This window comes from Rhinopithecus bieti, unplaced genomic scaffold (genome assembly GCF_001698545.2).
Source record: "Rhinopithecus bieti isolate Rb0 unplaced genomic scaffold, ASM169854v2 scaffold_25394, whole genome shotgun sequence".
In the NCBI taxonomy this organism is placed as follows: domain Eukaryota; kingdom Metazoa; phylum Chordata; class Mammalia; order Primates; family Cercopithecidae; genus Rhinopithecus; species Rhinopithecus bieti.
Genome location: NW_016811676.1, coordinates 1,259,209 through 1,268,094, shown reverse-complemented (window position 1 = coordinate 1,268,094; position 8,886 = coordinate 1,259,209). Strand labels below are relative to the sequence as shown.

Genomic DNA, 8,886 nt, shown 5'->3' with positions numbered 1-8,886 from the left:
CAGCACTTTAGAAGACCGAGGAGGGAGGATTGCTTGACCCCAAGAGTTTGAGACTAGCCTAGACAACAAAGCAAGACCTCATCTCTACAAAAAATAAGAAATTAGCTGAGCATGGTGGTGTGCAACTGTGGTCCCAGTTACTCAGGAGGCTGACGTTGGAGGATCACTTGATCCCAAGAGTTTGAGGCTGCAGTGAACCATGATTGCACCACTGCACTCCAGCCTGGGCAACAGAGCAAGACCTTGTCTCTAAATAAATAAATAAACAAACAAAGTTTCAGAGATCTGTGGGACACCATTGAGTGTCCCAAGATATTCACAATGGAAGTCCAAAAAGGTGTTTTCTGCCACAAGACCTTTGCACCAACCATCTGCCAGAGTCATTCTACCCTTATATATCAACAGGGCTCACTCTGTTTCCTCTCCCAGGTCTCTCTCTCTTCAAATATCACCTACCCACTGGGGCCTTCCCTGATCTCCCCATGTAAAAAGCAACTCCCTGCCTCCTCTCACCACAAGCACCTCCAATCCTGCTGCACTGCTTTGTTTACCTGTGTAGCTGCTGTTCATCTGATATTCTGTGTCTCCATTTGATTCTTTGGTTGTGGTCTCCTCCCACTCCTAGGGGTAGGTTCTAGGAAGGATAAGAGGTCACTGTGAGTCACTGTCACACCCTAGCTACCAGCAAAGTCTTGGCATCCTATAGATGCTCAACAAATACTTTTTGAATGAATGAATTCAATCAGCCATAAAAATGTCTAAATGCAACCAGGCAGAGTGGCTCATGCCTGTAATCCCAGCACTTTGGGAGGCTGCATCAGGCAGATCACTTGAGCCCAGAAGTTCAAGACCAGCCTGGGCAATATGGGGAAACCCTGTCTCTACAAAAAATACAATAATAAGCTGGGTGTGGTGGTGTGTGCCTGTAGTCCCAGCTACTTGGGAGGCTGAGGCAGGAGGACTGCTTGAGGCCGGAGGTCAAGGCTGTAGTGAGTTGTGATCGTGCCACTGCACTCCGGCCTGGGTGACAGAACAAGACCTTATCTCAAAAAGAAAAAAAAAAAAAAAGTCTAAATGCTTTCATCCAGAAAATTCACTCCCGGGAGATTAAGCAAATAATTCAAGAGAAGAGAAAAGTTATATGAATGCAAATGTTCATTGTCATAGCGTTGTGTTTGTCAAACTTCATTTTACCAAGGGCATAGGGAAGGCTCATAAGGAAAAATCAGCATAGGGAGTCGGGTTTTCAGGAAACGTTCCTGAGAAGAGAGAGTTTTGAACAGAATCTTAGAGGAAATGGCAATTTTGTTTTGGCAGAAGAAAGACACAAGCCAAAGTCCCAGGAAGAAGAATGGGTCCTCATAAATGAAACCTGCAGGGTACCAGTCACCTGAATCCGTGGGACCTTCAGGGGGAGTACAGTTAGGGGCTCGGACCAAAGCTGGTGATGAAGTGAGAGGCGCGGTCAAGAAATCCACCTGAAATTCAGTATAAACACAACTGAGCTCTTCTCAGTAAACATTGGAGAACTTCAAAATACTGGAAAAGTAATGTTGGCATCTTACAGAAACTGTTTTAAAATACCTGCAAATGTGCAAAATATCTGAGATTTGCTCTTCCAGATCAGGAAAGTCATTCTGCCACTCCTGGCAGATCCTGTCAAACGGACGCCCACGGAGTCTCTAACACAGAACCAGCTCAGATCGGCAAGGGCAGGACCTCTCTGTCTGGCGAACACTTCCACGCCTATTAAGGATCCTGTATCAGATCATTCGGGAGCTGTCAGTGTGTTTGCAACTCTGTCAGAAAAGATTTGAGAGTAACGTCAACAGGAAGAATGAGAAGCAATTCCTCTACGTGTGAAAAGTCCTCAGACAGGAAAACTCTTCAGGCAAAAATATTTGAGAACATGACAATAACGACAATGACAATGACAACAGTCTTGGGGCATAAATGGATCAAAGGACATTTATGGGGTTTCTCTCTTAGGCGATGGGCAAGTTATTTAGGCACAGGTAAGCTGAGTGACAGTCATGGGAAATTGTAAGCACTAACTTGCTTGTTCGGCAAACCTTTATGGAGACCTGTATCACATCAGGCACAGCTTTGATCCCAAGGCTGTGTGGTCCTGCTGTCTCACCGCACCCTCAAGGCCCTGCTGGGAGGCAGGAGGTGTGAGAGTCGGTTCTCAAATATCTTCTTCTCCTTCCCAGGCCTCAAGAGCACTCCTTCTCCCCCTCCCCCATCACTAAACTTGTGGCAAAGTCTCTTCAACAAGTTTAGACTCACACAAGGCTGGAAGAAGGGTGGTCTTCAATCAGTTTCTTAAAGCAAGGACATGTGAAGAGTACAGCTATCTGCTCAGAATGGGCATGGGAAGGAGATAGAAAAAAGAGAACAAAACACAAATAAACTAGCCCATCTCATTACTATCACAGGAAACTACAAGCCATTAGCAGTGTCTGAACAGCAGAAAAGAAAATGATCGAAAATATGCTGTCATCGGTTGAGCACGGTGGCTCACACCTGTAATCCTAGCACTTTGGGAAGCCGAAGTGGGTGGACTGCTTGAGCTCAGGAGTTCAAGACCAGCCTGGGGAACATGGTGAAACTCCATCTCTACTAAAATACAAAAAATTAGCTGGGAGTGGCAGCGTGCACCTGTAATCCCAGCTACTCGAGAGGCTGAGGCAGGAGAATCACTTGAACCTGGGAGGTGGAGGTTGCCGTGAGCCGAGATCATGCCACTGCCCTCCAGCCTGGGTGACAGAGCAAGACTCTGTCTCAAAAAAAAAATGTTGTCATCAAATTATGCTTCTGGCCTTGATGGAGAACCAGAGGAGCCCTTCCACTGCAAAAATATAAAATTTTTAAAAATTACTGGACGAAATACATGAAAAGCCTGCTTTCATACAATTGGATGTGAACAGCAGCTTCAGAGTGTAAACTAAAAATAAAATCCTAAGTGCCCCCCACAAATTAAACGAGCCCTCTCTCAGCCAAAGAGACCCCTGAAAAACCTTAAAAATTGAGTTCCCAGCCATGACAAGATGGGCGGTCAGACATGCCTCGTTAACGCCTTCCATGTTGTGGTTTAGACACAGCTGATGAGCATTAATGCTAAAATAGAGGTCATAAAACTGACAACAGATTCTGTGACAATAAGATATCAAACTATAAATAAGACCTATGGCCACGCCAGGTGTCAGGTTCACGACTACGCCAAATGTCACTCTCGGGGTCAGGTTCCAGCCCATGCTGAGGTTCAAAGGGAGTGGGTAGATGAGCAGAAAGAACAGTCATGGGGCCGTAGGCAGGTGAATATGGTTTTATTCAGCAGCAGCTTTCATCAACAGCTTTCTCACACTGTCCGCCCTGTCTCGTCTGCTTAGTCTGGTGGCTCCCACACACACAGCTGCGCAGCCAGCTCTCCCTTGCCTTCAAGGTTGGCAGCTTAACTCTGTCTCTCTCTGGGCACCAGTGAGCCAAGCTGTGTCCTGGCTCCCCTCTGTCCATCTGCAAAGATGGACAGCTGTGACTTTCTCTGGGTGCCAGCACCTGTAGTGTCGGCAGGGCAATTATACCTTTCACAGACAATAGTGGCTTAATGCCAAGGGATGGCCTTCCCATGTTATGGCTCCATGGATGTGATAACAAGTGGAGTTATACGCCTGCGCTCTAAACTCGCTGAGTCACGCAGGATGTAAACATCCCACCTCAGCCTATCCTTGATCAAATCACAGCCATGTTTCTTACACCAAGCAAGGGTTGAGTCACTCACCCCTATGCTTAAAGAATAAATGCTGTTCTAGCAGCCACAGGGTTTTTATTTTTCTCTATCATCTAAATAAGCACTGGTCTCAGGATAAGCAACATTAAAACAATTTGCAGCTCATGCAGATAAGGCAGAGGGCCCAGCCATAACTACAGCTTTGATTGTACAAGATACTGATGTCAGTAACTTTCTCTAGATGAGACACCACCAATCCAATCATGACCCAGTCCTAGCCAGTTTACAGAGGCTGCACACTTGAGTGCTTTTGTGTCCTAAAAAGAACTTTTGACCTATAAGGTCTAATTGTAATACATTCAAATGTTATTTTCCACTCCAAGTGAACATGGGTTGTATGTTACATGCATGTTTGTTCAATATGCATGTCAGGACCCCCTTCATGAATACTCACATCTCCTCTGATAACCTGTTGAATATGTACATTTGGTCAACATGTTCAACTTAAATTCCTGACTTACCCCTTTTTCCCCCAGAGAGCCTGTCTCTGGTCTTTGATGGAGGCTCTTCCCAGCCTACAGGATGGCCACCCTGCAGGCCGTAACCCCTTATAAGAAATAAAGTCTCCTTGGCAGGCGTGGGGGCTCACGCCTATAATCCTAGCACTTTGGGAGGCCAAGACAGGAGGACTGCTTGAGGCCAAGAGTTCAAGACCAACCTAGCCAACATAGTAAGACCCTGTTGAGGCAGGAGAATGGGGTTGAGAAGCAGGAAACCTAAGGCCAATTCATGTTGACTTCCAGAACTAAATCAAAAGGAAAACCCCAACTTTTCACAGCTAAGTAACAAAAGGACCAGAGGCAAACCCTCCATGGCTTCCCATTTTCTACATCCAGTCAGACTGCAGGCTAAGTCTTTGTTTGCACAGAAGTGTAAGTTTGTAACTTCACTTTAGCCTCTGATTGGTTGCTTTCCACAACCAATCAGACATTTGCATAGGTTGTAACCTTTGCAACTTCACTTCACCCTCTGCAATCAGACAGATTGCAGGCCACTACTTCATCTGCATGCGGTGTAGAGCAAGTGGCCAATGGGAAACCTCTAGAGGGCATTTAAACTGCAGAAAATTCTGTAACCAGGCTCTTGAGTCCCTATGCTCAGGTCTGATCCCATCTTGTGGGTGTACTTTCGTTTTCAATAAATCTCTGCTTTTGTTGCTTCGTTCTTTCCTCACTGTGTTTGTGGGTTTTGCCCAATTCTTTGTACAAGATGCCAAGAACCTGGACACCCTCCACCGGTAACACTGCCTCTATTTGGAAAAAAAAAAAAAAAAAAAAAGTGAAACCCTGTCTCTACTAAAATACAAAAATTAGTCAGGCATGGTGGCAGGTGCCTGTAATCCTAGCTACTTGGGAGGCTGAGGCACGAGAATCGCTCAAACCCGGGAGGCAGAGGTTGCAGTGGGCCGAGATCGTGCCACTGCACTCCAGCCTGGTCGACAGAGCAAGACTTTGTCAAAAAGAAAAGAAGAAATGAAAAAAAGAAAAGGGAAGGAAGGAAGGAAGGTGTCCTTGTCCAAATTTATAGATTGTGTGATTTTTAAGTTAACAAGAGACAACCTGGTTTTCAAAGCCTGACTGCCTGCAAGAATATCAGGATGGGGGGAGGACGCTGCAGACACGCATGGTCACATGGCCGCTGACACTAACTCACTCAGGGCAGACAGATGTGGCAGAGAAAATCAAGTATTCAGCCTGGGAAATGCTGAGCTTCAAGTGAACAAGGGACAACCAGGTGATGCCAAGCAGTGACTGGGGATGTAAAAGTAAGGCGCAAGAAGGAAGAACAGCACGCCTGGGTTTGGAAGTGCACTGGAATAAGCCTGTTGTGTAGCGTCTTCGTGCATAAACACTTTCCATCTCCTCCACATTTATCTGGTCTCCTTTGCCTAAAAGACCATTTCAAACGGAGCCATTAGGAGCCAGCTCCTGGACTCCCACAAGCAAAGTAAATAGCTTTGGCACCCAGCATCTGACTGTGCTAATTGAGGTCGAGTGGAAAGGCTGGGCTGGGAAAAAGCCTGAACTCCTGGGTGAGAATGACGTGGATTCAAATTTCAACTCTGCCACCTACCAGCTGTGCTTCCCGGAGTCATCCACAACCTCCTGAGCTTCAGAATCCTCTTGAGTGAAACAGAGATAAAACTCATCTCATAGGGTAATGAATTTCACAAACCCGTACCCAACTGGAGGCACTCGGTGGTGACAGCTGCGGCGTTTGCGCTGTAATTGTTGCTGGGCTCCCTTTCTCTCTCCCCCTCCTAGACTCAGCCCCACTGAGCAGCCCCGGCTTCCACAGGCCCCCATGAGTCACACTGGTGCCTGGTGCTGCAGAGCTGGAGGGGGGCTGTGGGGAAGGAAGTTCAGCTGGCCACCCCAGCAGGGCTCATGGAAATCCTGAGCGTGACTCAGCTGTGACGATCTGAATTCACATTTGTGATTTGTCAGACACACAGGAACGGGGCCAGCATCAGCCTGCCGCCTTCTGCCAGGAAGAAGATAACCAATGCTAGCAACTGTGAGTCACCACAGAGGCTTCGCTGCAGATTCACCTCGGGAATGCACGGGGCTGAGGGGCTGTCCTGAGGTCCAGCAGACGTTCCCCGGGGGGACAGGCGTGAAAAGCAAGTTGGGACTGGGCTTAGATATCGTGGAGAGGGGACATGGCCTCTGCAAGGATCTTCCCAGAAGGGTGCCCTCAAGGCACCACGACGGCACGGGCAGTAAGGACGTGGACTCTCAGGGCAAGCCTGCTTTCCTCCGAGGCAACTCCGGAGTTTTAGGGCATTCGCTGGAGGGCCTCATGCGGGACGGCTGCACTGCAAGTTGCTGGAGACCAGAGGACGCAGGGCGCGAAGCTCAGCAAGCAAAGGTGACCACCCATCCCGAGAGATGGTAGCAAATACCGGAAAAGCCACCCTGGGCCCACGCCTGCGCGCTCGGAGGACGCCTTGGCGACCGCAGCAGCACCGCCCCCCCGCCCCGAGCCCGGGCCCGGCGCCTAGGGCGTGGCCGGGGAGCTCCCAGTCAACCGACGCGGCGGACGCACGGTCACGTGGGCGCTGAGGACGCGGACGGTCACGTGGCTGTCGAGCCCGCCGGACTCTCTAGCCTTGGGCCCTTCGGAAGCGTCTGCGGACCTCTGGAACCCTAGCGGCTGGGTCTTCTTGCGGGAGCCGCCTAAGCCGGCTGCTCGCGGCCGGCTCAGTCCCGCCGCGACCCCGAGAGGGGGCCGCGTTCAGAGGCGTGCGTGGGGGCTTCCGAGCCTGCGATTTCCCGGCTTTTAAGCATGTTTGTCTCCACTCTCCACGTAGTCCTCTCAGGAAAACTTGAGGCCCGAGAAAACGTTCCAGCAGGAAATCTGGGGAAATCGGATGGGAGCTGTGCATGCCAGGAACGCGCCAGCTGCTCCCAGATACATGTCTCCTTCCTGCAACTACTCTGCGGGGCGGGCTTCCTGGTCCCTGCCTTAGAGATGAGGAAACAGGCTCAGAAGGCGCTGAAAACCTTCCCCGAGGCTGCACAAAGCCAGGCTTTTCCCACCAGGACACCTCACTCGCTGCTTCTGAGTGACCAGCCTGGTGCCACGCTTGGGGTGTGAGGGGAAGGGCTCAGCTACGTTCAGTGCACTGGGCCCTGTCCCGGAGGAGCCAGCTGCCAAACCTAACCTCGTGTCTTCAGGACAAGACAGCCTGTCACCGGTGCCAGAGTCCCCGGCCTTGGCACTGCCCTGGGCTCAGAGGAAGGAGGAGGCCTACGGGGGACTTCACCTGTAATGAGGCTACTCTGGCTACGAGGGGGCCGCTTAAGCACAGAGCTGGCCAGGCGTGAAAAACGGGCTCCCTCACATGCACTTAACTGAGCCAGCTAAGGAGATACCAAAATGGTCCCAACTCTTTTCATGTCAAATGAATGACGTTTGTCTCAGACCCAAGAGCAAAAAAGAAAGCTTAGTATAGGCAAACTAATGGCCACTAATGGCAAACCCAGCCCTTCCTACCATTTAAACTCCCCCTGGAAATGCCTGAAATTCCACTTTAGCTGTTCTCTGAGATTCAGAATCATCTTCTTTGTATTCACTGATAGATGAAATGCACGTAACCTCTAAATTTCCAGTGGGCGAGGAGGTCAGTTAAAGCACTGGGCCCTAGGGAGAGGGAAGTGGAGATGGAAAAAAGGAAAGAAGGGCCCCCCTCCTGGAGAGACTCGGAGGGGCCACTGGATCCACTCGGCGCATGTCACTGAGGAAGCTCTAAAATCTGGCTTGTCCAGTTCAGTACTCCCCAGGCCTTAGAACGTTGATTTTCTGCCCCTTGTGGGGTTCTGTTCCAAAGACTGCATGAACCCACTGAATGCCTACAGCCACATGAGACCACATTCACAGGGATATGAGCAAGGAACTCCAACATGCTCTTCTGGCCACGCTTCCCTCTGAGTAGCCCTGTCATCAACAGAGTAAAATTTTCAAAACTAGGCTCTACTCTCCCAGGATTCACCAGAACCACTTCTGTTTCCTTTTCCAGGAAGCAAAGCAAAACCACACTCAGAAAATAACGAGAAAGAACCATAAGTCAAAGGAAAACAAGTCAATAAATCCACTATCTGTGGCTCCAAGGAATAGAGGAAGCACCCAAAGTGACATTATTGTTAAACATTATTATTAATATGGGAAAGCCGCTTCTATTTGGACCTGCTCCTGACTCGTATCTCTTAATCTATGCAGACTCTTGCTGATTTCAAAGGGAAGCCCCAGGGTGGGAGCATGGACACTGCAGGAGGGCGCTGGTCATTAATCGTCTGAAAATTAGATCTGACCTTCCTTTCTCACCCTTCTAGAAAAAAGGGCAGATTCAGAAAGCAAAAGCCCCTCCATTAAGTTTTGAGAAATGTTATCATGAAAATGGAGCATATGTGCCAAAGGACATTAAATCCAAAGGACATTAAATCCATCTTGGGTCGCCACCACTACCAGTACTCCCAAATGCTTGCTCAGGGAGTAACAGTACATAGATACCTGATCAGAATCACCTGATGTGATCCAGGGAAGGCGGAGTAAATCACTCCCTACAGTAAGTGACCTTGTCGATCCCCCACTAA

At 49.2% G+C, this 8,886-nt stretch overlaps 1 long non-coding RNA gene across 1 annotated transcript; it reads right to left on the bottom strand.

Annotated features, from left to right (window-relative positions):
* Positions 1 to 214: 214 nt before the first annotated feature.
* On the bottom strand, positions 215 to 8,279 carry LOC108543819 (uncharacterized). The gene is made up of 5 exons (XR_001889674.1): positions 5,864 to 8,279; positions 1,585 to 1,799; positions 1,391 to 1,478; positions 552 to 634; positions 215 to 249 (listed from the first exon to the last, which is right to left on the bottom strand). It is a non-coding gene; the product is annotated as an uncharacterized LOC108543819 (long non-coding RNA).
* Between the last annotated feature and the right edge of the window lie 607 nt (positions 8,280 to 8,886).